Source organism: Ursus americanus, chromosome 30, assembly GCF_024610735.1.
Source record: "Ursus americanus isolate L20-20 chromosome 30, mUrsAme1.1.p, whole genome shotgun sequence".
Lineage (NCBI taxonomy): Eukaryota > Metazoa > Chordata > Mammalia > Carnivora > Ursidae > Ursus > Ursus americanus.
Genome location: NC_142156.1, coordinates 7,472,512 through 7,498,924, shown reverse-complemented (window position 1 = coordinate 7,498,924; position 26,413 = coordinate 7,472,512). Strand labels below are relative to the sequence as shown.

The following is a 26,413-nucleotide window of genomic DNA, read 5'->3' as shown; positions in this document are numbered from 1 at the left end:
GACGTTCTTTGTCTGAGGAACAGATGTTGCTTTCTTGATTTCCTTCCAGTCAAATTCAGATGAAAATCAGACAATGTACATTTGAGATTATACATATATCTCATACAGTTTTCCTTTTTAGGAGAGCGTTGAGTGGTTGTCTCTTGCCAATCGTTAGCTGATTCGAGGGGACGTTTACCATTGGTGACACCAAACCTGGTTCTAAATGCTGTGGTAGGATCCTGTCCCTCAGCAACACTTTCTCCTGCTTGGATGAAGCATTTTGTAGTCACCGTCCTGAATGCACTGGACAGACACGTCCCCCAGGAAAAACAACTTCCTAAGGCATCCAGTTCACTTACTTTGGGGGCGTTGGGCTCAACCACTGTGTTCCATCTGGGTTCCTAAAGTCATTGAGGGAACTAAAGCTCAGGCAGACAGACAGTGTGTAGCAGGACCTGAGCCTCACGGTGTCCTCTTTTCTGTAACTGCAGGTGACACCAGCAACCAGTGAAAGTGATATGTATTCTGAAATCAGCCTCTTCCTGAGACAAAACTCTAGATGGCAATGCAGGTGGGCATCGTTGCAATCCTCAGTCTGGCGAGCCGCCCTGATTGTGTTGTGGGGGTTGGGGGACAGGAGATTTCCCAGGTGAAAAAGTGTGTCCATGAGTCTCCAGTCCTAGGAAGCCATTGCATTCCCTGTGTGTGGTGTGGGTATGTGTGCATGAGGCTTGGGGTTGGGGTGTCTTTTGTGGCTCTATGTGGTGTGATTGTGTGTGTTTTTGTGTGGAAGACAGGGAGAGACAGACACAGAGAGAGGCGGAGAGGGAGAGATGGAAAGAGCGAGAGAGAGATTGCATGTTTCTCCAGGAGGTATATCCCACTGCCACTGCACAATGGCCATTGTCCACGTTCTCAAAAAAAGAAAAAAAAAGAAAAGAACAGAAAAGCAAAGAAACAAAAAGACGAGACAAAAAATCTTGTCACAGGGCACACATTATAGCCCTGTTATTGCGAGAGGCCCAGTGGTGGAGTTCAGCCCATGTCTGGGAACCAAATGCCTCCATATGCTCTAACCCCATTCATAGTGAGCGATACTCCCCGAATTATTCTTTTTTTTTTTTTAAGATTTTATTTGAGAGAGAGAGAGAGAGAGAGCACAAACAGGTGGGAGGGGCAGAGGGAGAGAGAAAAGCAGACCCTCGCTGAGCAGGAAGCCCCATGCGGGACTCGATCCCAGGACCCTGAGGTCCTGACTTGAGCTGAAGGCAGAGGGTTCACCGACTGAGCCACCCAGGCGCCCGTCCCCACATCATTCTTGAGCAGCACCACCAATACACTGGCAGGTACTCTGTGTCCTTCTAGGTGTGCCTGAGCATGGTGCAGTTTGGCCATGGCTCTTTCAGAATGTTACAGACAAGGAGGGCTTGCCTCTTGAGAAGGTGAGCTTGCCTGTCTTTCCCCCAGGAACAAATGTTGCTTTCTGGGTTTCTTTCCAATCAAATTCAGATGAAAATCAGACAGTATACTCTGTGTTGGCAAATTGAACATAATACTAAAACAAAATTCATTTTCCTAATGTCAACTGCTTGTATATGGAAATGAAATTATTTTTATATACAGATTTTATGTAAAAAGCTATATGTACTTTTGAGATTATACACATGTAATTTCCCTGGTAGGGAGAGCGTTGAGTGGTTGTCTCTTGCCAATCGTTAGCTGATTCGAGGGGACGTTTACCATTGGTGACACCAAACCTGGTTCTAAACGCTGTGGTAGGATCCTGTCCCTCAGCAACACTTTCTCCTGCTTGGATGAAGCATTTTGTAGTCACTGTCCTGAATGCACTGGACAGACACGTCCCCCAGGAAAAACAACTTCCTAAGGCATCCAGTTCACTTACTTTGGGGGCGTTGGGCTCAACCACTGTGTTCCATCTGGGTTCCTAAAGTCATTGAGGGAACTAAAGCTCAGGCAGACAGACAGTGTGTAGCAGGACCTGAGCCTCACGGTGTCCTCTTTTCCGTAACTGCAGGTGACACCAGCAACCAGTGAAAGTGATATGTATTCTGAAATCAGCCTCTTCCTGAGACAAAACTCTAGATGGTAATGCAGGTGGGCATCGTTGCAATCCTCAGTCTGGCGAGCCGCCCTGATTGTGTTGTGGGGTGTGGGGGACAGGAGATTTCCCAGGTGAAAAAGTGTGTCCATGAGTCTCCAGTCCTAGGAAGCCATTGTATTCCCTGTGTGTGGTGTGGGTGTGTGTGCATGAGGCTTGGAGTTGGGGTGTCATTTGTGGCTCTATGTGGTGTGATTGTGAGTGTTTGAGAGATAGAGCAAGAGAAAGGGAGACAAAGACAGAGACAAAGAGTGACAGAGACAGAGAGAGAAAAGACCGTGAAAGATAGAGAAATGTGTTTCTCTAGGAGATATGTCAGACAGATACTGCACGATATCACCCTTCTCCAAAGCCGTGTTATCACACTGCGCACTTTAGAGCCTTACTGCGGTGGGTGGCCCGGCAGGGGCACTTCAGTCCATGCATGGTAACCAGCTGGCTCCATACACCCCAGCCTCGTGTCCGTATCAAGCAACAGTCCATGAATATTCTTGAGCAACAACAGGAATGTGCTGACGGGTACTCTGTGTCCTAGAGGCCTTGGAGGATGTGTTAGAACTCCTCAAGGAAGACAGCGGAGAAGGCACACCTCTCGCCATGGTGAGCTAGACGTTCTTTGTCTGAGGAACAGGTGTTGCTTTCTTGATTTCCTTCCAGTCAAATTCAGATGAAAATCAGACAATGTACATTTGAGATTATACATATATCTCATACAGTTTTCCTTTTAGGGAGAGCGTTGAGTGGTTGTCTCTTGCCAACCGTTAGCTGATTCGAGGGGACGTTTACCATTGGCGACACCAAACCTGGTTCTAAACGCTGTGGTAGGATCCTGTCCCTCAGCAACACTTTCTCCTGCTTGGATGAAGCATTTTGTAGTCACCGTCCTGAATGCACTGGACAGACACGTTCCCCAGGAAAAACAACTTCCTAAGGCATCCAGTTCACTTACTTTGGGGGCGTTGGGCTCAACTACTGTGTTCCATCTGGGTTCCTAAAGTCATTGAGGGAACTAAAGCTCAGGCAGACAGACAGTGTGTAGCAGGACCTGAGCCTCACGGTGTCCTCTTTTCCGTAACTGCAGGTGACACCAGCAAGCAGTGAAAGTGATATGTATTCTGAAATCAGCCTCTTCCTGAGACAAAACTCTAGATGGTAATGCAGGTGGGCATCGTTGCAATCCTCAGTCTGGCGAGCCACCCTGATTGCGTTGTGGGGTGTGGGGGACAGGAGATTTCCCAGGTAAAAAAGTGTGTCCATGAGTCTCCAGTCCTAGGAAGCCATTGCATTCCCTGTGTGTGGTGTGGGTATGTGTGCATGAGGCTTGCAGTTGGGGTGTCCTTTGTGGCTCTATGTGGTGTGATTGTGTGTGTTTTTGTGTGGAAGACAGGGAGAGACAGACACAGAGGCAGAGAGGGAGAGATGGAAAGAGCGAGAGAGAGATTGCATATTTCTCCAGGAGGTGTATCCCACTGCCACTGCACAATGGCCATTGTCCACATTCTCAAAAAAAAAAAAAAAAAAAAAAAAAAAAGACCAGAAAAGCAAAGAAACGAAAAGACGAGACAAAGAAGTGTCGTCACAGGGCACACATTATAGCCCTGTTATCGCGAGAGGCCCAGCGGTGGAGTTCAGCCCATGTCTGGGAACCAAATGCCTCCATATGCTCTAACCCCATTCATAGTGAGCAATACTCCCCGAGTTATTCCTTTTTTTTTTTTTTTAAGATTTTATCTGAGAGAGAGAGAGAGAGTGAGAGCACAAACAGGTGGGAGGGGCAGAGGGAGAGAGAAAAGCAGACCCTCGCTGAGCAGGAAGCCCCATGCGGGACTCGATCCCAGGACCCTGAGGTCCTGACTTGAGCTGAAGGCAGAGGGTTCACCGACTGAGCCACCCAGGTGCCTGTCCCCACATCATTCTTGAGCAGCACCACCAATACGCTGGCAGGTACTCTGTGTCCTTCTAGGTGTGCCTGAGCATGGTGCAGTTTGGCCATGGCTCTTTCGGAATGTTACAGACAAGGAGGGCTTGCCTCTTGCGAAGGTGAGCTTGCCTGTCTTTCCCCCAGGAACAAATGTTGCTTTCTGGGTTTCTTTCCAATCAAATTCAGATGAAAATCAGACAGTATACTCTGTGTTGGCAAATTGAACATAATACTAAAACAAAATTCGTTTTCCTAATGTCAACTGCTTGTATATGGAAATGAAATTATTTTTATATACAGATTTTATGTAAAAAGCTATATGTACTTTTGAGATTATACACATGTAATTTCCCTGGTAGGGAGAGCGTTGAGTGGTTGTCTCTTGCCAACCGTTAGCTGATTCGAGGGGACGTTTACCATTGGTGACACCAAACCTGGTTCTAAACGCTGTGGTAGGATCCTGTCCCTCAGCAACACTTTCTCCTGCTTGGATGAAGCATTTTGTAGTCACCGTCCTGAATGCACTGGACAGACACGTCCCCCAGGAAAAACAACTTCCTAAGGCATCCAGTTCACTTACTTTGGGGGTGTTGGGCTCAACCACTGTGTTCCATCTGGGTTCCTTTAGTCATTGAGGGAACTAAAGCTCAGGCAGACAGACAGTGTATAGCAGGACCTGAGCCTCACGGTGTCCTCTTTTCCGTAATTGCAGGTGACACCAGCAACCAGTGAAAGTGATATGTATTCTGAAATCAGCCTCTTCCTGAGACAAAACTCTAGATGGTAATGCAGGTGGGACATCGTTGCAATCCTCAGTCTGGCGAGCCGCCCTGATTGTGTTGTGGGGTGTGGGGGACAGGAGATTTCCCAGGTGAAAAAGTGTGTCCATGAGTCTCCAGTCCTAGGAAGCCATTGCATTCCCTGTGTGCGGTGTGGGTATGTGTGCATGAGGCTTGGGGTTGGGGTGTCTTTTGTGGCTCTATGTGGTGTGATTGTGAGTGTGTGTTTTTGTGTGAGAGACAGGGAGAGACAGACACAGACAGAGAGAGGTGGAGAGGGAGAGATGGAAAGAGTGAGGGAGAGATTGCATATTTCTCCAGGAGGTGTATCCCACTGCCACTGCACAATGGCCATTGTCCACATTCTCAAAAAAAAAAAAAAAAAAAAGAAGAAGAAAAAGAAAAAAGCGAAAAGAAAGCATAGAAAAGAACAGAAAAGCAAGGAAATGAAAAGACAAGGCAAAGAAGTGTCGTCACAGGGCACACATTATAGCCCTGTTATCGCGGGAGGCCCAGTGGTGGCTAGGTTCAGCCCATGCCTAGGAACCAAATGCCTCCATATGCTCTAACCCCATTCATAGCGAGCAATGCTCCCCGAGTCATTCTGCAGCAGAGGTGAGGTGAGAGGCACATCCTGGAGCACATTTCTCTCTTCTCCTCACCACATCCCTGATACTGGGACCAGAATAAGACCTGCACTTGGCTCCGTGGGAGAGAGGCCCGGGTGCAGCGGCCCGGAGACCCTCCCCAGCTGGCGGGAATTCTAGAGGCCTGTGTGAAGGCTGCTGGGTTGGCTGCACACAATGGCTCTCACGGTCCCACTGAGCTCCTGGGACCAGCCAGGCCCAGGACCGAGGCTCTGAGCACCAGAGCCAGAGTCCCTGCTCCTGTCAAACCTGCCGCTCCAGCCACACAGCAATGGGCCCGCTCCCCACCTCGTGGTCACGGCCCACCCTGGGTCCTCCCCTCAGGCCTGCCCGGGGCCTCCCCAGTCCTTCCAGGACTTGGCTCTCGGGGCAAACGCTGGCAGGCACGGGTGTTGGTGGGGCCGCAGCTGCTGCACAGCCCCTGTCACCCCCCTGGCAGAGGAGAGGAGTTTGGACAAGTTAGTTTTCATTTCAGTGTATCCTCTCCACATGGCTAGGAACCTTATGGGGCCATTCTGGGGATTAATTATCTCCAAGAAACTGAGGCCACCCCAGGCATAGGGCAGGTACTCAATATATGGCATTGGTCACCATTCTCTCTCACGGGGCCCAGCACAACCCCAGACCTATGGTAGGTGTCCCCGGGTTTGGCTGGGTTGGTTCATTGATCAACTGATTGATTAGGGAGGGGGGCAACATACACGTGATCAACTCTGTGCTGATCCCATGTCGGTGGAAGTGATAGGAGGAGGGAAGGGAACACTAAGCAGGAAAGATAGGAGGAAGACAAGCAGTGAGTTGTGGATACTGAGGATGCAACGGCCCACGTGCAAGTGTATGGACATGGTGACTGCCTTCTTGGAAGGACGGGACGATACAGGCCTTCATTCCAGGTCACAGTATGGAACTCAAGGGCTGGAAAAGGGCATTGGAGATCAGAGACACCGTCCCTGGTGGTAGAGGAGAAGCCATCACGGCCCCAGGGAGGACTGCAGAGCCGAGGACAGAAGTGAGTTCTGGGGTCAGGGACGTCATCCCTGGAGCAGTGAACCTGAGTGCTCCCCTCAGCCCTGACAGTCCCCTGTCCTTTCCCAAGGCCACCCGCTCCTGGGCCACTCCTGCCATGGTCCATGCAGAGGGTTACTTTGCAGATGTCGAAGACGGGACAGAGGGAGCAGACCCGTGCATGTCATTTACTCCTCTGTCATCGCCTTTTCATTTTCTTGCTTCGCTACCCATGAACTCCCTCTGCAGCTCTTCCCTGTTCCTGTTTGGATAGGATTGCCATCCTGAGGGACCCGGTCCCATCCAGGCCCCGGAGGTCCTCGCATCTCCAGTGTCTATAAAATCCCCTGCCAGAGCCCCCCTCACTGCTCTCCAACATCTCCGGGGTTCCTGACCCAGGTCTGCTCCGCTGAATGGTGCTGAGCAGCCCTGAGCGGTGGGCAGGGAGCAGGGGGGTGTGGCGAGGAGGACTGACCCCCTACCCCGCTAGAGGGGCTCCGGAAGCCTGGCTCTGTCCCAGGCACCCACCCCCCACCACCACTTCGTGCTCTCCTGCCCCTGGTGGCGGGATGGGGTTCTGAACATGCCCCGTTCTTCTCTTCCCACCAGCTGTCAGGACTGGTCCCACAGAAGTCTGGTGTCAAAAATTCTCTTGTCCTGGGCTCAAGAGAGGGGGCGAAGGACGGAAAAGGTGATAAAGGGGAAGAACAAGAGGAAATGTGAGTGTGGAGGGGACAGAGGAAAAGCAGAAGGCAAACCGGTGCCCATGTTCTCCATTGCTTCCCTAACTTTCTCTTTGGCGCTTCCAGGAAGCAACAAAACTCACGGGAGCCCCCTGGTGGCCGTTCTGCATGTGACCGCGCAAGGAAACCAGGAGGGCGGTAAGAACCAGAGCAGGTAAGTGAAGGATGCGCTGGGAACATCTGTCCTGGAAACTGACATCTGCTCCATATTTGTATGGGACCACGGCCCTGACTTCCCAATTCAGACTTCTGGGAAAAGTGAGGAGGACAGAGAGCTCATGCCAGCAGGGCGGCTCACCTGTGTTTGTGCTGCAGGTGCCACTTAGACACCTGGGAAGGGAGTGCCCTGTAGGTGTCAGCTAGGGCCTCAGAGCACCTGGACTTGCAAAGTGTCTGGGAGTTTACCGGGACAGGAGGCCAAGGACCCAGGTCTGCCCCGCTGCGGCTCCTCTGGTCCCAGCAGCTAACACAGTGCAGGGATACGTTTTATAGTTAATGCTGGAGGTTTTCACATGAAGCTGAATTTTATCTCCTGCTAGTTTTATCTTTAAAACGTTTTTGTGTAAAATGAAACACAAAAACAGGACAGCCCTTGAAGCAAAGGTAGCAGTCGCTGAATTCGTGTGGGCACCGCCCTCTGCTCACTTTGTGAAAGCCCAAATGCTTCTGGGAAGCTTCTCTCGGCTTCCTTGCCCTGCCGCCACACTCCCAACGTGGAAATGGGATTCTCCCAGCTCTCCCGCTGCTCCACCACCATTCCAGGCTGCTGCCACAAATATTTTTTTTTTTAGATTTTTTAAAATTTATTTATTCGACAGAGACAGAGACAGCCAGCGAGAGAGGGAACACAGGCAGGGGGAGTGGGAGAGGAAGAAGCAGGCTCATAGCGGAGGAGCCTGATGTGGGGCTCGATCCCAGAACGCCGGGATCACGCCCTGAGCCGAAGGCAGACGCTTAACCGCTGTGCCACCCAGGCGCCCCTGCCACAAATATTTTTGTGCCAATTATGTATAATCGTTGTGCTTGGAACATTCATGGAGTAGCTGATTTCATGCTTGTAGCCTAATAAATCTGGGACAACTGTGACGTCCTTCTAGAAGAGGCTATCAGGGGACTGGAGCCGATCTGCATGGGGGACTGGGGGTTGGCAGCAGTCATGTGTGTAAGAAACTGTACAGCCATACACTTAAGACATGTGCACTGCACAATATGTGGAGTAAGCAGCAATTAAAAACAATGTAAAATATAAATTTTCACAGGAAGCACACCATCAAACACCAGCGCAGCTGGAAACTGTCCTCATTAATCAGCACTAACCGTTTGACTGGGGTTGGCGGGTGACGGCCAAGCTAATTCACTAGAGATATGTCAGGTGGGCTTGGAAATGCCTGGACTCTGAGCCACATGGGGGCCAAGCAGACTGTTGGTCAGATCCCCAGGAGCTCACCTCGGACAGCTGATGTGTGAAGATGCTGAGGGGGGAGGGACACAGATTGGACCCCCAGACACTTCCTTTCAGGGAGATGACATGTTGAGATTTCCTTCCTTTTAAGGTGGAATAATATCTCATTGTATGCATAGACCACATTTTCTTTATCCATTCGTTCGCCAGTGGACATTAAGTTGTTTCTGTACCTTGGCTTTGGTGGATAGAGCTGCTTAACATGGGCAGCTATCTCTCTGAAATCCACACTTCAGTTCTTTTGGATTTATTATCCAAAAGTGGAATGGCCAGAACCAATGGTAGGTCTTTTGTAAATTTTTTGAGGAACTTCCATATTGTTTTTCATAGTGACTGCATCAGTTTACATTCTCTGTGGGGTATTTGAAGGCTATATGAACCCTAAGACCTTCCTAAAGCCCTCTCTGACTCAGGTGGCTTTGCTAGGCAAACGATGAACCATGGGATCAAAAGTTTGAACTCGGATGAGCTTATCACTCCTTTTTCTATGGTCTTCTGATAGCGAGATGTCAACAGCTCTTTCTATTGTAATGCCCTTCCCAGGGTCTGTGATGGAGAAAATAAAGATGAAGATTTTAACAAGGTCAAGTTGATCCGCTCTCAGCTCCCAAAAGTAGGCCAGAGAAATCCATCTCTGGGGAGAGAACTGAATACGTCCAGGGAATGACTCAACTGACTCTGAGCCACGTGGGGGCCGAGCGGACTGTTGGTCAGATCCCCAGGAGCTCACGTCGGGCAGATGCTGAGGGAGGAGGGACAGAGATTGGACCCCCTGACCCTTCAAGGGGCTCCTTTAAGGAAAACGTCACAGCTTCTGGGTCAGGGATTGAAACCTGTGGGTGGAGGTCAAGTCAGGCATGTGCCCTTCTTTGTCACAGGCACCTCCCCTGTCCCAACAAGGAAAGTTTAGGGAACAGAGGGAGGGTAGCCCTTGGTCTGGAGTCCAGAACACGATCTAGAGGACTCTGGACATTCAGGGATCTCTGTCCCCAGGGAACCACCTGCATGCCTGTCCCAGATCCATCTGTCATCAGTGTTATGACTCTGGACAAGTCACTTAAAATCTCTGAACTTCAGTGCCATGAACTAGGGAATCGGGTGACTGCCCCTGCCCCGTGCATCCCGCGGGCGGCTGGTGGCAGATACTCTGCCTGAGCGGGAAAGCGCCGCACGTGTTTAGGCTGGAAGGTCACCTTCCACCCCCCCTGCCCCTCAGCCATCCCGTTTCCTCTCTGGAGGCAGCCGCTCCTGCGTTTCTTGCTTATTCTTCCAGACGTGTCCTGTAGGATCACTTCTGTAGCACTTCGGAGGGCCCAGTCATTCCTCCGGCATTATCTGGATTTTCTTAGAGTAAGCTTTCTAGCGTGATTCTAGGAAGCAGGCCCCATATCACAGAACAGGGAACCGAGGACAGAGGGGTTAGGTAACTTTCCCAAGTGCATGTGGCTTCTAGTATGATCGGATACCAGGCAGCCGACAGCGGCTCCCATGCTCCCGGTCACTGTCCCCTATATTATCTTTTCTGTACTGTCCATCTCAGTGAAGTCGCATCCCCACACACCAGTCTGCTGGGGGTGGTAAGCGCACACCACATCGCAGCACCCCTCTTCTGAGCCCAGCTCGGACTCAGCTGGCTTCCCAGGCACGGGTGAACAAAAACGGGAGTGTGACCTGGGAATGAATGAATGCACTCCCAGGGTCTTCTCCCAGTGGCGTATCAACGTTCTCTCCATGGTGGTGCACTTTCCAGGATCATGGCTCACAAAGAGCCATGGTTACAAAAGAGAAGATCTTGAGGGATTCAAGCACAGGACCCACAAGAAAATCATCTGTGGTCAGAAAATCTAGTGGCTGTCCCCAGCACTGCCCCAGCCTCATCACAATGGGCTTCTGGCCAAACAACAGGGTAGAGCCACAACTATCACCCCACTGACTAGTCCACTGAAGGCGCTGCGGGAATAAATTCAGTAAGGAGATTGCAGGGGAGGGACTGTAGTTTGTACAGCAGAGACTGGATGTCAGGGAGGAAGGAAGGAGCAGGGACGGTGCACACTCAGAGCCAGGGAGCCCCTGCCTGCTCTCAGCCATGCCTTCGTTCTGGCTGCTCAGAGTTTGAGTCAGATCCTTGGTCAGCGAGCCCTGGGGGTTTGTAGACTTCATTAAGCCACCAGAGCACCAGCCCCGCAGACCCCTCTCCTAGCTGACGTTAACTGCTCATCACCCAGCTTTGGTCAGTTGACTATGAAGCTAATTCTTTGGGCAACTGTCACGTGGGCAGTTGGTTTAGAATGTTCTGGGTTCTGAGACAGTTGGGATTCAAGCAGACCAGTGGTCATTCCGGGGGGTCACCTGACCACCAGCAAGGCAGCTGGTAGCATCAAGTGCTGGGGGGCAAAGGGGGAGGGGGAGATGGAGACGTGTTTGGATCACCCCCACCCCCGTCCATCATGGGGGAAAGGCATTGTGTTTTGGGTCAGGGATTGAAGAGCCAGGAATTGGGTCGGGTTTTGAGCCATTCTCTCGGGACAACACCTCCTTAGGGTGCCAGCTGTCTCCTCCCAGCAACCTTGGGGCAGGAGGATGTGGGCAAGGGAGGAGAGAAAGGGCTGGGGCACTATCTCATACCCCCGTGGTCAGGGATCTCTATTCCCAGGGAGACATCTGTATATCCCCTGCCTCAGAGCCATCGCTCATCAGGGCTATGACTCTGAGTGAGTCACTTAATCTCTCTAAATGTCAGTGCCCTGAGTCATAAAATATAGATCACAGCCCCTACCTGCCCACCCCACAGTGCAGATGTGAGCGTCACAAGAAGTGACAGATTTTCTTTACTATTAGCAGTCCAGTAGTGAAGTTTCCAACGACTAGTGTTGACAGGTCTGCTTCTCTTTTTAATTTCATGTATTTGGAGCTCTCTTCTTAAGTGCAAAATGTTTACAGTGATCTCTTTGAAGGATGGATGCTTCTGTCACCATAGCATGTTCTTATGTGTGTCTAGAAAAAATTTGCATAAAACTTATTTCCCTTATATTAACAAAGCCAGTGTAGTTCTCTTTTGGTGACTATTTGCTTGGCATATATTTTTCCGTCCTTTTACTTTCAATCTCTTTATGTCTTGGATTTATTTTATTTTATTTTTTATTTATTAATTTTTTTATTATGTTAGTCACCATACAGTACATCCCTGGTTTTTGATGTAAAGTTCCATGATTCATTAGTTGCGTATAACACCCAGTGCACCATGCAATACGTGCCCTCCTTAATACCCATCACCATCCTATCCCATTCCCCCAGCCCACTCCCCTCTGAAGCCCTCAGTTTGTTTCTCAGAGTCCATAGTCTCTCATGGTTCATTCCCCCTTCTGATTACCCCCCCTTCATTCTTCCCTTCCTTCTCCTACCAATCTCCCTGCTATTTCTTAGGTTCCATAAATGAGTGAAACCATATGATAATTGTCCTTCTCTGCTTGACTTACTTCGCTTAGCATTATCTCCTCCAGTCCCGTCCATGTTGCAGCAAATGTTGAGAAATTATTCTTTTTGATGTCTGAGTAATATTCCATTGTATATATGGACCACATCTTCTTAATCCGGTCATCTGTTGAAGGGCATCTCGGCTCCTTCCACGATTTAGCTATTGTGGACAATGCTGCTATGAACATTGGGGTGCATAAGGCCCTTCTCTTCACCATGTCTGTATCTTTGGGGTAAATACCCAGTAGTACAATTGCTGGATCATAGGGTAGCTCAATTTTTAACTTTTTTTTTTTTTTTAAAGATCCCACCCATCTATTCGACAGAGATAGAGACAGCCAGCGAGAGAGGGAACACAAGCAGGGGGAGTGGGAGAGGAAGAAGCAGGCTCCTAGCGGAGGAGCCTGATGTGGGGCTCGATCCCATAACGCCGGGATCACGCCCTGAGCCAAAGGCAGATGCCTAACTGCTGTGCCACCCAGGCGCCCCCAATTTTTAACTTTTTAAGGGACCTCCACACTGTTTTCCAGAGTGGCTGTACCAATTTGCATTCCCACCAACAATGTAAGAGGGATCCCCTTTCTCCACATCCTCTCCAACAATTGTTGTTTCCTGCCTTGTCAATTTTTGCCATTCTAACTGGCACAAGGTGGTATCTCAGTGTGGTTTTGATTTGAATTTCTCTGATGGCTAATGCTTTTGAACATTTTTTTCATGTGTCTGTTAGCCATTTGTATGTCTTCATTAGAAAAGTGTCTATTCATATCTTCTGCCCATTTTATGATTTGTTTATTTGTTTCTTGTGTATTGAGTTTGAGAAGTTCTTTGTAGATCTTGGATACCAGCCTTTTATCTGTAGTGTCATTTGCAAATATCTTCTTCCATCCTGTGGGCTGCTTCTTAGTTTTTTTGACTATTTCCTTGGCTGTGCAGAAGCTTTTTATCTTGATGAAGTCCCACAAGTTCATTTTATCTTTTGTTTCTCTTGCCTTTGGAGATGTGTCATGAAAAAAGTTGCTGTGGCCGATACCAAAGAGGTTGCAGCCTATGTTCTCCTCTAGGATTTTGATGGATTCCTGTCTCACATCGAGGTCTTTCATCCATTTGGAGTTTATCTTTGTGTATGGTGTGAGAGAGTGGTCTAGTTTCATTCTTTTGCATGTAGCTGTCCAATTTCCCCAGCACCATTTATTGAAGAGACTGTCTTTTTTCCACTGGATGTTTTTTCCTGCTTTGTCAAAGATTAGTTGCCCAAAGAGCTGAGGGTCCATTTCTGGGTTCTCTATTGTGTTCCATTGGTCTATGTGTCTGTTTTTGTGCCAGTACCATGCTGTCTTTGTGATCACAGCTTTGTAGTACAGCTCGAAATCCGGCAACGTGATGCCCCCAGCTTTGTTTTTCCTTTTCAACAATTGCTTGGCGATTCGGGGCCTTTTCTGGTTCCATACAAATTTAAGGGCTGTTTGTTCCAGTTCTTTGAAAAATGTCATTGGTATTTTGATCGGGATGGCATTGAAAGTGTAGATTGCTCTGGGTAGCATGGACATTTTAACTATGTTAATTCTTCCAATCCATGAGCATGGAATATTTTTCCATCTTTTTATGTCTTCCTCAATGTCTTTCAAGAGTGATTTATAGTTTCTAGAATATAGGTCCTTTACGTCTCTGGTTAAGTTAATTCCAAGGTAACATATGGTTTTTGGTGCTATTGTAAATGGGATGGATTCCCTAATTTCTCTTTCTTCAGTCTCATTATTCGTGTATAGAAATGCAACTGATTTCTGAACATTGATTTTGTATCCCGCCACATTACTGAATTGCTCTATAACTTCTAATAGTTTGGGAGTGGATTCTTTTGGGTTTTCCATGTAGAGTATCATGTCATCTGTGAAGAGAGACAGTTTGACTTCTTCTTTGCCGATTTGGATACCTTTTATCCCTTTTTGTTGTCTGATTGCTGTTGCAAGGACTTCTAGTACTATGTTGAATAATAATGGCGAGAGTGGGCATCCTTGTCGTGTTCCTGATCTTAAGGGAAAGGCTTCCAGCTTTTCCCCATTGAGAATGATATTCACTGTAGGCTTTTCATAGATGGTTTTTATGAAATTGAGGAATGTGCCCTCTATCCCTACACTCTGAAGTGTTTAATCAGGAAAGGATGCTGTATTTTGTCAAATGCTTTTTCTGCATCAATTGAGAGGATCATATGATTCCTGAGTCTTTTCTTGTTGATATGATGTATCACACTGATAGATTTGCGAATGTTGAACCACCTTGCATCCCAGGGATGAATCCCACTTGGTCGTGATGGATAATCCTTTTAATGTACTGTTGGATCCTATTAGCTAGGATCTTGTTGAGAATTTTGGCGTCCATATTCATCAGGGATATCGGTCTGTAATTCTCCTTTTTGATGGGGTCTTTGCCTGGTTTGGCGATCAAGGTGATACTGGCCTCATAGAATGAATTTGGTAATTTTCCTTTTGTTTCTATTTTTTGAAACAGCTTCAGGAGAATAGGTATTATTTCGTCTTTGAATGTTTGGTAGAATTCCCCGGGGAATCCATCAGGCCCTGGACTCTTGTTTTTCGTGAGGTTTTTAATCACTGCTTCAATCTCTTCATAATTAATTGGCCTGTTTAAAAAATCAATTTCTTTCTGTTTCAGTCTTGGTAGTTTATAGGTTTCCAGGAAGGCATCCATTTCTTCCAGATTATTTAATTTATTGGCATAAAGCTGTTGATAGAAGTTTCTAATGATCCTTCCTATTTCATTGGTGTTGGTTGTGACCTCTCCCTTTTCATTCATAATTTTGTTAATTTGGGTCCTTTCTCTATTCTTTTGAATAAGTCTTGCCAGTGCCTTATCGATTTTATTTATTCTCTCAAAGAACCAGCTTCTAGTTCTGTTGATCTGCTCTACTGTGCTCCTGGTTTCTAATTCATTGATCTCTGCTCTAATCTTGATCAACTGCTTTCTCGTGTGTGTGTTAGGCCTGTTCTTCTGTTCCTGTTCCAGCTTCTTGAGGGGAGAATATAAAAAATGCATTTTAGATTTTTCTATTCTTTTGAGTGAGGCTTGGATGGCTATGTATTTCCCTCTTAGGACTGCCTTTGAAGTATCCCATAGGTTTTGGACTGTTGTGTTTTCATTCTCGTTGGTCTCCATAAATTGTTTAAATTGATTTTTGATTTCCTGGTTTATCGAATCATTCTTGAGCAGGATGGTTCTTAGTTTCCAAGTGTTTGTGTTTCTTCCAAATTTTTCCTTGTGATTGAGTTCCAGTTTCAAAGCACTGTGCTCTGAGGATATGCAGGGAATAATCTCAGCCTTTTGGTATCGGTTGAGACCTGTTTTGTGACCCAGCATATGATCTATACTGGAGAACGTTCCATGTGCATTCAAATAGAATGAGTATTCTGTTGTTCTGGGGTGTAGTGTTCTGTATATATCTATGAGGTCCAACTCGTCTAGTATGGCATTCAAAGCTCTTGTTTCTTTGTTGATTTTCTGCTTAGGTGATCTGTCTATTGCTGATAGTGGAGTGTTGAGGTCCCCTACTATTAACGTATTTTTATCTATATGTCTCTTTATTCTGGTTAAGAGTTGGCTTGTGTATCTTGCTGCTCCCCTGTTGGGGGCATAGATATTTATAATTGTCATATCCACGTGTTGGATACATCCTTTAAGAATAATATAGTGTCCTTCTGTATCTCTAACTGCAGTCTTTAGTTTAAAATCTAATCTGTCTGATATGAGAATTGCTACCCCAGCTTTCTTTTGAGGTCCATTGGCGTGAAAAATGGTTTTCCATCCCTTCACTTTCAGTCTGGATGTATCTTTAGGTTCAAAATGAGTCTCTTGTAGACAGCAAATGGATGGGTCATGTCTTTTTTTTTTTTAAGACTTTATTTATTTATTTGACAGAGATAGAGACAGCCAGCGAGAGAGGGAACACAAGCAGGGGGAGTGGGAGAGGAAGAAGCAGGCTAATAGTGGAAGAGCCTGATGTGGGGCTTGATCCCATAACGCCAGGATCACGCCCTGAGCCGAAGGCAGATGCTTAACCACTGTGCCACCCAGGTGCCCCGGGTCATGTCTTTTTATCCAATCTTCCACCCTGTGGCGTTTATGGGAGCATTTAGGCCATTCACATTGAGAGTGATTATTGAGAAATATGATTTTAATGATGTCACGTTGCCTGTAAAGTCTTTGTTTCTAGAGATTGTAAATTTCTGTTCTGTATCACTCTTGGGGCCTTTTTACTTTTATAGAACCCCCCTTAATGTCTCCTGTAGGGCTGGTTTTGTGGTTAGGAAATTGGTTAGTGACTGGCAATTCTGGAAGGTCCTTATCTCTCCATCAATTCTGAATGACAGCCTTGCTGGATAAAGGATCCTTGGCTGTATGTTTTTCTCTGAAAGAGCTTTGAAAATGCTCCCCCAACCCTTTCTCTCATTCCAGGTCTGTGTAGACAGGTCTGACGTAATCCTAATATTTTTGTCTTTGTATGTGAGAACTTTTTTTGCCCTGGCCACCTTCAATACTGTATTGTTGGATCTAATATTTGTGAAATGCACTATGATGTGACGTGGCGTAGGTTTGTCATGGTTGACCTTGGGAGGGGTCCTCTCTGCCTCTTGGACATGAATGCTTGTTTCCTTTGCTAGATTGGGGAAGTTTTCAGCTACAATTTGTTCAAATATCTCTTCTAAACCTCTCTCTTTTTCTACCCCCTCAGGGATGCCGATTCTGACATTGGAGCGTTTCATTGAGTCAGTAATCTCCCGTAACCTACATTCTTGAGATTGGATTTTTTTTTTAAGATTTTATTTATTTATTTGACAGAGACAGCCAGTGAAAGAGGGAACACAAGCAGGGGGAGTGGGAGAGGAAGAAGCAGGCTCCCAGCAGAGGAGCCTGATGTGGGGCTCTATCCCAGAACACTGGGATCACGCCCTGAGCCGAAGGCAGACGCTCAACCGCTGTGCCACCCAGGTGCCCCCGAGATTGGATTTTTTTGAGCCACGTTTCTGTTTTAGCTTTCTCTCCTATCATCCCATCCTCCAATTCACTAATTTGTTTTGCCTCATTCACCCTGGCCATCAGAGCATCTAGTTTCGACTGCATTTGATTCATAGCATTTTTAATTTCTGCCAAATTCGCTCTCATTTCCGCCCTTAGAGAGTCTATATTCTCGTTAATATTTTCGTTAATATTTTTTTCAAGTCTATACATCATCTTGACCATTGTTACTCTGAACTCCATTTCTGATGATTTGGTTATATCCATATCCATCAGTTCTGTGGCAGAGGCCACAGCCTCATTGTCTTTTCTTTGCTGGGCGGGGGGGGGGGGGGCTTCTCCTTCTTGTCATTCTGATGAGGAGAGGTTGCGGGGTTGCCCAGAGCCTAAATTATTGACCAGGACCCAGGCAGTGGGCTCTTGTTTCATAGGGACCTTAGGGATGTGGGCTTCTTGATTTTTCAGCCTGCCTTCTGGGGGAGGGGCCTGCTGTGCTGATACTCAGGGAACCCTGTTCGCGTAGAGTCTCCCTTCCGAGGGGGGATGGACATGGGCACAATATGAGCTGGTATTTCCAGGCTTTTGTTCTCTGGTGGCTTTCCCTGGCGGTTTTCTGTGGCTCTTCTGAGAGTCAGAGCAGCAGTGGCCGTATCCCAGCCTCTGAGCTCTCCACTGAGCTCTCCTGGCCTTTTTAACTCTGTTTGTGTTGGTGCTGCTAAAAACCCTGCAGCGGCATCCCAGCCCTCGCTTCCAGCGCCGGCACATCTCTGTCCTTTGTGTTTCTAACACCGCCAGCCGCCAGCCGCCCCTGCGCGCTCCCGAGCTCCCTGTTTCAGTGAGGTTCCCGCGCTCCAGAGCTCAGGTTTTCAGTCTGGTCGCGCGCGCTTGCGCTCCTGAGTTCCCGGTCTCAATCCGGTTCCAGTGAGCACACCGGAGTGCCAGTTTTCAGTTTGGACACGCATGCATTCCCGGGCTCACAGTCTCAGTCCGCTCTCTCACGGGTGCTGGTCCGTGAGTCCGGCCCGCTCCCCCGTGCAGGTGGCCACCGCTTCCTGGTGCCCGAGCGTGGAGGTTCCCTCCCCCTTCCGTTTATCTTCGATATCTGTGCGAGGATTCACGGCTCCCCGCTTCGTACCTCAATACTCAGTGTTGGAGATGTTCACTTGTAGAGATCCAGATGTATCTTCCTGCGTCTCAGGAAGCTTCCGCGGGTTTTCCGGATGATCTGGTACCTATCCAGCTCGGCTCAGGGGACCGGCTGAAAAAGGGGACCCCTACTCCTCCACCATCTTACCTGCATCTCCCTATGTCTTGGATTTAAAGCATGACTCTCATGCAGATGGCAGAGCGAGAGAATGTAATTTTGTATCCATTGTGCCAGCACCTGCCTCTTACTTGGATGTATAATTCATGTACATTTAAGTTAATTACTTATCAGGTAGCACTGAAATCTATCATTTTTCTGTTTGTTTTCTGTATGTGTTATATCTTTATGGTCTCCAGTCCTGCTTTCTTTTGTGTTAGTTATTTTCTAGTGTACCAACTAAATTCTCATGTCATTTCTTTTACTAGATATTCCAGGTATACGTGGTAGTTTCACTGGAGATTACAACTAACATCTTCATTGCTAACATTTTTTTTTTTAAGATTTTATTTATTTATTTGATAGAGAGAGACAGCCAGCGAGAGAGGGAATGCAGGCAGGGGGAGTGGGAGAGGAAGAAGCAGGCTCCTAGCGGAGGAGCCTGATGTGGGGCTCGATCCCAGGACGCCGGGATCACGCCCTGAGCCAAAGGCAGACGCTTAACGACTGAGCCACCCAGGCGCCCCTCATTGCTAACATTCTAATCCGATGAATACCAAATTAATTTCAGTGGCATACAGAGACCTGACTCTTAATGTCTCCGATCATTGTCCTCTCTTTTTTGCCATTTTTGTTACTCAAATCACATCTTTATACATCATGTGCTCATTAACATATATATTTTATTTATTTATAATATATATAATTTATCCATATTTGTAATATTTACTACACATTTATATTTGAAATCAGAAGAAAATATATTGTTTATAAGCTTAGACTATATTCATTTTATGTTCTTATCCATCTGTGTTTATGGACTTACCCATTTGTACTTTCTTTTCTATTTACCTACGTAACTACTTCTGCCTGTAGAATTAAGTTCCTCTGCTGTCTTTGCTTTTCAGCTGGAAGGACTCACTAATTCTTGCAAGGCTGGTGATAGCAATGGATGCACTCGGATTTTGTTTATCTGGAATGTCTTCATGTCTCCTGTATTACTGAAGGACATCCCTGCTAGACACAGAATTCTCGGTTGGCAGGTTTTTGTCTTGTAGCACTTTATCTCATCCCACATCCCTCCATGGTTTCTGATGAAAATTTGCTGTTAATCTTACCGAGGAGACTTTGTTCACGATTAGTCCCTTCTCTGTTGTTCTCACAACCCTTTGTCTTGGGCCTTGAACTATCGGACGGTGATGTGAGTTGATCGCACTTGGTGTTCTTGAACGTTTTGGTTACTGTTTTTCATCAAATTTGGTGGGAGCTTGGCTCTTACTCCTTCACATATTCTCTCTGTTCCCTTTCTCTTTCATGGCTTTCTGGGACTCTCTCGGTGCATACATTGGTATGCTTGATAGTGTTTTGCAGGTCCTTGGTAGCTCTGTATTTTCTTCCCACCCTTATTTTTCTAATTTACCATCCGTCAGACCAGATCTCAATTTTTCTATCCTTAAATAGGATGGTTCTGTCTTCCTTCCATCAAAATCTGCTGTTCAGTTAAACAGGGTTTACTCTGTCCCTTTCCCCCTCAATCAGATATTCAAGTTCTAACCCCCAGTACCTGTGAAAGTGTCCTTATTCAGAAGTAAGCTCTTGCCAGATATAATTAAGTTAGAATAAGGTTACCCTGGATTAGGGCGGGCCCTAATCCAAAGGCTGTTGTCCTCATGAGAGCAAGAGAGGTTTGGACACACAGACCCAGGGGCGAAGGCCATGTGATGGCAGAGGTGGGGGTACCTGCAGCTGCAAGCCAGGGAAAGCTGGGGTGTCCAGAAGGATACTGAAAGCGAGAAAGAGGTGAGGAGGCATCATTCCCTGCCTCTTTCCTAGGCTACAGCTTGACCTCAGACTTCCAGCTTTTCACACAGAAGCGCGTCACAGGAAACTTCTGTTGTCTGAAGGCTTGTAGTGTGTCATCATTTGTGATGACAGCTCCAGGAAACCAATACAAGCCCCTCTAGTGACATTTTCAGCCATGACTATGCTTTTCGAACTCCAGAAGTTCTATTTGGTTCTCCTTTACTTCTTTTTCATTGTTATTCTATACTTGGAGAGACTTAATTCTTGTACTCATAGTTTAGTTCTTAAGCTATGAGCTCTGTTAAGTCTTTGAACATACTTAAAATAGCTGATACAAAGTATTTGTCTGGGGGCACCTCAGTGCCTCAGTCAGTTGAGCGACTGACTCTTGATTTTGGCTCAGGTCAGGATCTCAGGATCCTGGGATAGAGCCCCACATGGGGCTCTGAGCTCAGCCCAGAGTCTGCTTCTCCCTCTGCCTATCCCCCACTTATTCTCTCTCTCACTTTCCCTTTTAAATAAATAAATAAAATCTTTAAAAAAACAAAGAGTATTTGTCCAATGTCTGGACTTCTTTCAGGAACAGCTTTTGTACTGGGGGGTTGAGGGTCAGCCCAAGAGCACCCCCCACATCTGTGACTCTCTGGGAACTCAGCATGTAGTCATGCTGATGGCTGTGATTTATTACCATGAAAGCCCACTAAAGCAAAAGAAGCAAAGGAGAAAGGCACATGGGAGGAGGTCCAGAGAAAACCAGGCATCGGTTTTCAAGAATCCTGTTGCAATGGAGTCACACAAGTGCATCTCATCCTTCCAGCAATAACTTGAGACAACATGTATGAACTGTTGTCTTCCAGAGAAGCTCATTAGAGACACTGGGCACCCACAGGTTTTTAGTGGGGACCAGTCACTTAGCACATAGCCTGAATGCCAGAATTCCAGCAGGGAAGAGATTCTCAGCATAAACCAGTGTTCACACAACTTTGAGCACAGCAAGCCACTCTTACCAAAGGATGGTGGGGACACGCCTGATTCCATGTTCCCAGACTTCAGCCAGTGGCCAATCGAGGAAGTAGACCTTTCTAAGGAAAGCCGTCTCAACCCTGCTATGCCAGCTCTTTTCTGCACAGAGCCAGACTTTCTAATTTACCTGTAGGTCTCTTATTATGACTATTATTGAGGGTGGGGGCCATAAACTGGACATTCAAAATAATACAGCAACTCTGGGAATCATATCTGGCCCCTCCCCAGGACTGCACGTTTTTGCTATTTTTTTGTTATTTCTTGTTTTCTTGTGAGTGGCTTTTCTGAACTCATTCTCCAAAGTCTGTACGCTTGGTCATGTGTGACCACTGCAGTCCCTGCTAGGCTACTTGGTGGTCCAGCCATTGACTGGATAGAGATTTCATTAACAGCCTGGAACTGGGACGTCACTCCGTTTTGGCTGAGGGGTCCTGTGGGCCTGTTGAATCACGTCTTCAAAACTCAGCTACAGCTGAGAATTGCTGTAACCCTCACTTGCTGCTTCTGCAGGACATCAAGGTCAGCCCAAGGGGACAACATGGGGGCCTGTCAAGTCTTTCCTGAGCACGCGTACAGCCTTACACTTGCACACATTCTAGGACTAAGTCAGAGCTTTCCAAAGTCCCTATGGAAATTTCATTTCTCAGCTCTTAAGCTTTTTGCTAGCCTACTGCTTGCTCCAACTATTATCCGTCACGTTAAGCAACCCCAAATTAAACAATTGCCTGTACGTTTGTTTTGTTCCATTTTGACAGCGGAAAGGCCTCTTTGTTCTGGAAAGCTCCAAATCAGGTTAAAGACAGACCGCTGAAGAAGTGGAGTCTGGCAGAGACCCACCAGATAGGTCCAGTAGTGATTCTTTTCTAGGAATGAGGTTCTGCGGAGGCTCCAGAACCCCCTTGCTCTCTCTGGTGGCTGACTGCCACGTGGCCGACTTTCACTGTGAATGTGGGCTCTTAGTTTTCTGGACGGCTGTGGAGACACCGAGCAGGGCACGGGGGCTAGGCAGGTGAGAACAGCACAAAACTCATGGTTCTGACTGAGACTCAGCGGCTGTTTTTCTGGAATCCACATTCCCTCTGTTGCTACAAGCTTCCATTCATCTCCAGAATTCTGAAAATGTCGATAGTGGCAATTTGTGACCGTTTCTTCATGGCTTTATTCGGAGGGGAGAAATTCAGGGTCTGTCAGCTGCCATCTCCATTGAAGTCATTGGACAAATCATATCCTTTTGAATATCCTCAGGCCACAGTGCATGACAGATTATCCTTGGGTATTTATAACACACACAGTTCAATGTAAACTGCAGCTCAGGGGGAAACCCATCTTGCAGTTGTGTGCGTACTGTTAGGTCAAGTATGTACAAATAAACTTAAAAACAGAAGTTAGTCTCCTTTCTGGAGGCATTTTCTTTTTTAAAAGAAGATTTTATTCATTTATTTATAAAGATTTTTTAAATATAAATTAGCATGAGCAGGGAGGAGGTGCAGAGGGAGAGGGGGAAAGCAGTCTCTCCATTGCAGGGAGCCCGATGCAGGGCTGGATCTCAGGACCCCAGGATCACGACTTGAGCTGAAGGCAGACACTTAACCAGCTGAGCCACCCAGGTGCTCCTCAAAGGAATTTTCTTAAAACAGCATAATGAGTAATATGACCCAGGATAGCAACAGTATCCTACAGTTGAGCCTCCCAAGATCTCCCCGACCAGAGCTGTGCCCAGGTGGTCTGTTTCAGGGATCTCCTATTAGGGGACAATTTATTATGTCGTTATTTAATGTGTATCTTCCCCAGAATAATTAGGATCCATGAAGACAGAGGATGTGAGGTTCTCACTCACCACGCCCCCTTGCACCTGGTGAACAGGATGGAGATTCTCTGGGGACAGGACAATGAGGACAACACTCTACACTGGGGATGGTGCGGGATCTGAATCTGCACAGTCTACTCCATGCCCAGTCCTGCCCTTCACACCACGTGACCCAGGCTCAAGGAGCCTCTTTCCTCCCGTCTGAAATAGGAGTGACAGTAATTCCAGTACCATCCTCAAGGGGCGCTCGTGAGGCCAGAGAGAAGTATTATTCACGTAAGGTCCTTGGAATGTATTTGTCATGTTACCTGTCAATAAGTGTTGCGTGGCGGCCTTCTGCTGGCCTGGCCCCACATTACTGGGTCATGTCCTCGGTACAGACCTCCTCTCTTAGCAAGCACGAGCCTCTGTGCAGCTCTGAGGTCCTTGCTGTGGCCATTCTCATCACAGCTATGGCCCCCACTGTCACAGCCAACCCCAGTCAACCGCCGTCATGGGCATTCTTTTCTCGGTTCTGTGTTGTGTGCCTGCCATTTTTTCCTTAAATCACAGACGTCCAAGGGGCTGGATGTCTCTAGCAGAACCTAGGGGATGTGGGATACACAGCAGTGCTTCCCTGTGTGTCACTACCCTCCTGGCCCGTTGCTCATTGTACAGTCTCTCAGGCCCTTCCAAAGAACCCCCCACCCTCCATGCTCCCCTACGTGTCTCAAGCACTTAACTGGCCTTTGTCCATTTAGTCCAAACTTGTAAAGGGAGCTTAGTCACCTCTGCAGAGGGGTTAAGCTGCATGTCCAAAGCCAGGCAGAAAAGCACGGCTAATCTGTAGCCCCTGAAGACATGCGATGAGTCATCAAGACAGCTTCCCAAGGAATAGAACTCACACGGGAAGCCTAGGAGGTCACTTCTTACACCTATTCAATGAACAGATCGTTGTTCTAAATAGGCTCAAAGTTTTCTGTTGAATCTAAGATGATTCCCTCCACAACGAACTGAAGTGGCAAGCATAACCACAGTATTGGAATGAGGTGAGTGCCAAGAACTTCCGGGCATCACAGTTTGGGGGGCAGCACCAGGGAGCTGTTGATACCAGCCTGCGCCTCATGGTCCAAAGATGCTGCCCTGCCCAGTGCAAGGCAGGTACCTCTGTGTCCAGGATACCCCAACACCGAGATTCCCGAGACACTGCCTACTGTGCCCAGGGCCCGGAAATAAAGGGAGAGAGACACAGGAATGGTGAGTCTGAAGCCATTGTCACGTCATGCCCCTCAGATAAGAAGGAAATGGCTGACAGTAGATCACCTGGGCAGAGAGGGAGGAGGGGCAGGGGAAGGGTCTAGGTTGTCATGGACATGTCCCCGGAGCTCTGCTTCCTACTTGCTCCTCTCAGCTGGAGAGACAGGGCTCTCTGCCCAGGGCTGAGAATGAGCAGCAGCTGTGCCCTGGGGGTGCTAGCAGGGCCCACAGCACCCCCCGCTGCCTGAGGACTAGGGGCACTTACAGAAAGGGGACCCTGGAGAGAGACAACTGCACCCCATGCTCCCCTCATCACAGACAGGGGACTCATTACTGCCCGTGAGCCTCCTCTTCAGGATGCAGCCTCTGTTCCACAGTGAAGCCCTGAGCCCAGTGAAGTGGTCTCCACCAGATAGCTATAGTTTGGGGGTGCACATAAAGAATCAGGAGATGGGGTGAGCAAGAGTTTTGGGGAAGGGGGGGACCCTGAGGTTTTTCCCGGAGGGAAGCTGGTCCCAGGAACTAACATAATAATCCATACGTTTCCAGTGCTGGACAGAGTCAACTTCTGAGCAAGAGCCCCAGACGGTGAGGACAGCTGAGTCAGCAGACCATACTCAGGACCATAGAAAATGGGGTACAGCGACACACCCAGTGCCAGGGGACCAGAAGAGAAAGGACGGCCGTGTGTGAGCCCCCAGGACACTTCCCGGAACTCAGCGGCAGCCACTTGCGCACTGAGCAACAGGGATGAGAAAGGCTGTGGGCAGTGAGCAGGTATGGGCGGCCCACAGGTTTTTCTCCCACTTCCCTGTGTGCCCTGAACACAATGAAGGCACCAAGCAGATGTCCCACAGTGAGGGTCATAATCAGCCTCAGCTCCAGACTAGAGCCCAGAGATGGAGAGCCCGGCGGCCTGACCTGGAGCCCCAGAATCCCTCCTAGATCCCTAGGAGTCCTTGTAGTTCTGTGGATCAGAAGTTTGGGAACACTGCGTAGGGGTTGCTGCAGCCAAGCTGCTCCTGGTCACCAGCACGGTTGCTGTTTCCAGTGCAGGGGACAGTGGCCATCTGTCCCGGGCTCTTGGACACCGAGTGGCTGGGTCAGCCCTGCCTGGGCCAAAGACGCCGGCAGGGGGAGGGACAGGTAGAACCGAAAGCCGGGTGAGTGAGGGAGTGGAGCAGAGCTGAGGGGTTCCCCACTAATCTTTCACCCAGGGCAGGTCAGCTGTCACCTGTGCAGAGTGAGGAGGACAGTGGGGAGAGAAGCGCAAGACACAGGCCAGATTGCTTAAGAGTGCTGTCCTCTAAGAGTCCAGCAGGGGGCTCCCCTGAGTCGCTCTTATTCTCTCCCTGTGTACCTATGGAGGGAGGGGTTTCTACAAAATTGTCCTTGCTCCCGGACACTCCTGGGCAAGGTCTCTGTGGCAGAATAATGCCTCCCCTCCCCGACCCCGCAAAGATGATCATGTTCTAATCCTTGGAATCTGCCCAGACGTTGCCTTATATGGGGAAGGGTTATTAAAGTTGCAGACGGGGATGTGAGCAATCTGGCTGCGACATCTGTCACCCCGTTAATCACCAGGGTTGATTCCGCTGATCCAGCTGGCTAGGCAGGTGTCCCTTTCCTCCCTCACTGCTCCATAGGGGACCCTCCTGAAGCTGTGTGCTCGGTGCAAGAGGATGACCTTCCCCCATAGAGGAGGACCTTTCTTCGGTCAAGGGCATACAAGCAGCTGCACTCCCCTGTAGATCCTGCAAACCAGAACTCAAGGTCCCTCTGTAGGACAACGCAGGGCATTCAAACTTCCAAGACTCCAGACACATCCAAAGGAGGCAGCTCATGTGGCAGGCTGCCTTTCTAGAAAGAAAAGAGGAGGAAAAGAGAAGAAAAAACATTAAAAGAGAGGAGTTGGTATCTATCCTAATAGTCATCTCTATTTCCTGATGCTAGATACGGGCGTTACGTTCTTCTGTGCCTGGCCGGATCCTCAATGCTGTTCAGTATCCTTTTCTGATCTTTCGCCGGGCTCTGGGAGCTGCACTCAGTGGCAGGATTGATATACGTGATTTATTCACTATTGC

The 26,413-nt window shown here is 48.1% G+C and overlaps 1 long non-coding RNA gene across 1 annotated transcript; it reads left to right on the top strand.

Moving 5' to 3' along the window:
* The first annotated feature begins 4,657 nt into the window (after positions 1-4,657).
* Positions 4,658-25,103, top strand: LOC123788202 (uncharacterized). The gene is made up of 6 exons (XR_006778446.2): positions 4,658-4,814; positions 6,342-6,457; positions 7,063-7,172; positions 7,263-7,350; positions 23,078-24,784; positions 24,879-25,103. It is a non-coding gene; the product is annotated as an uncharacterized LOC123788202 (long non-coding RNA).
* Positions 25,104-26,413: the final 1,310 nt, after the last annotated feature.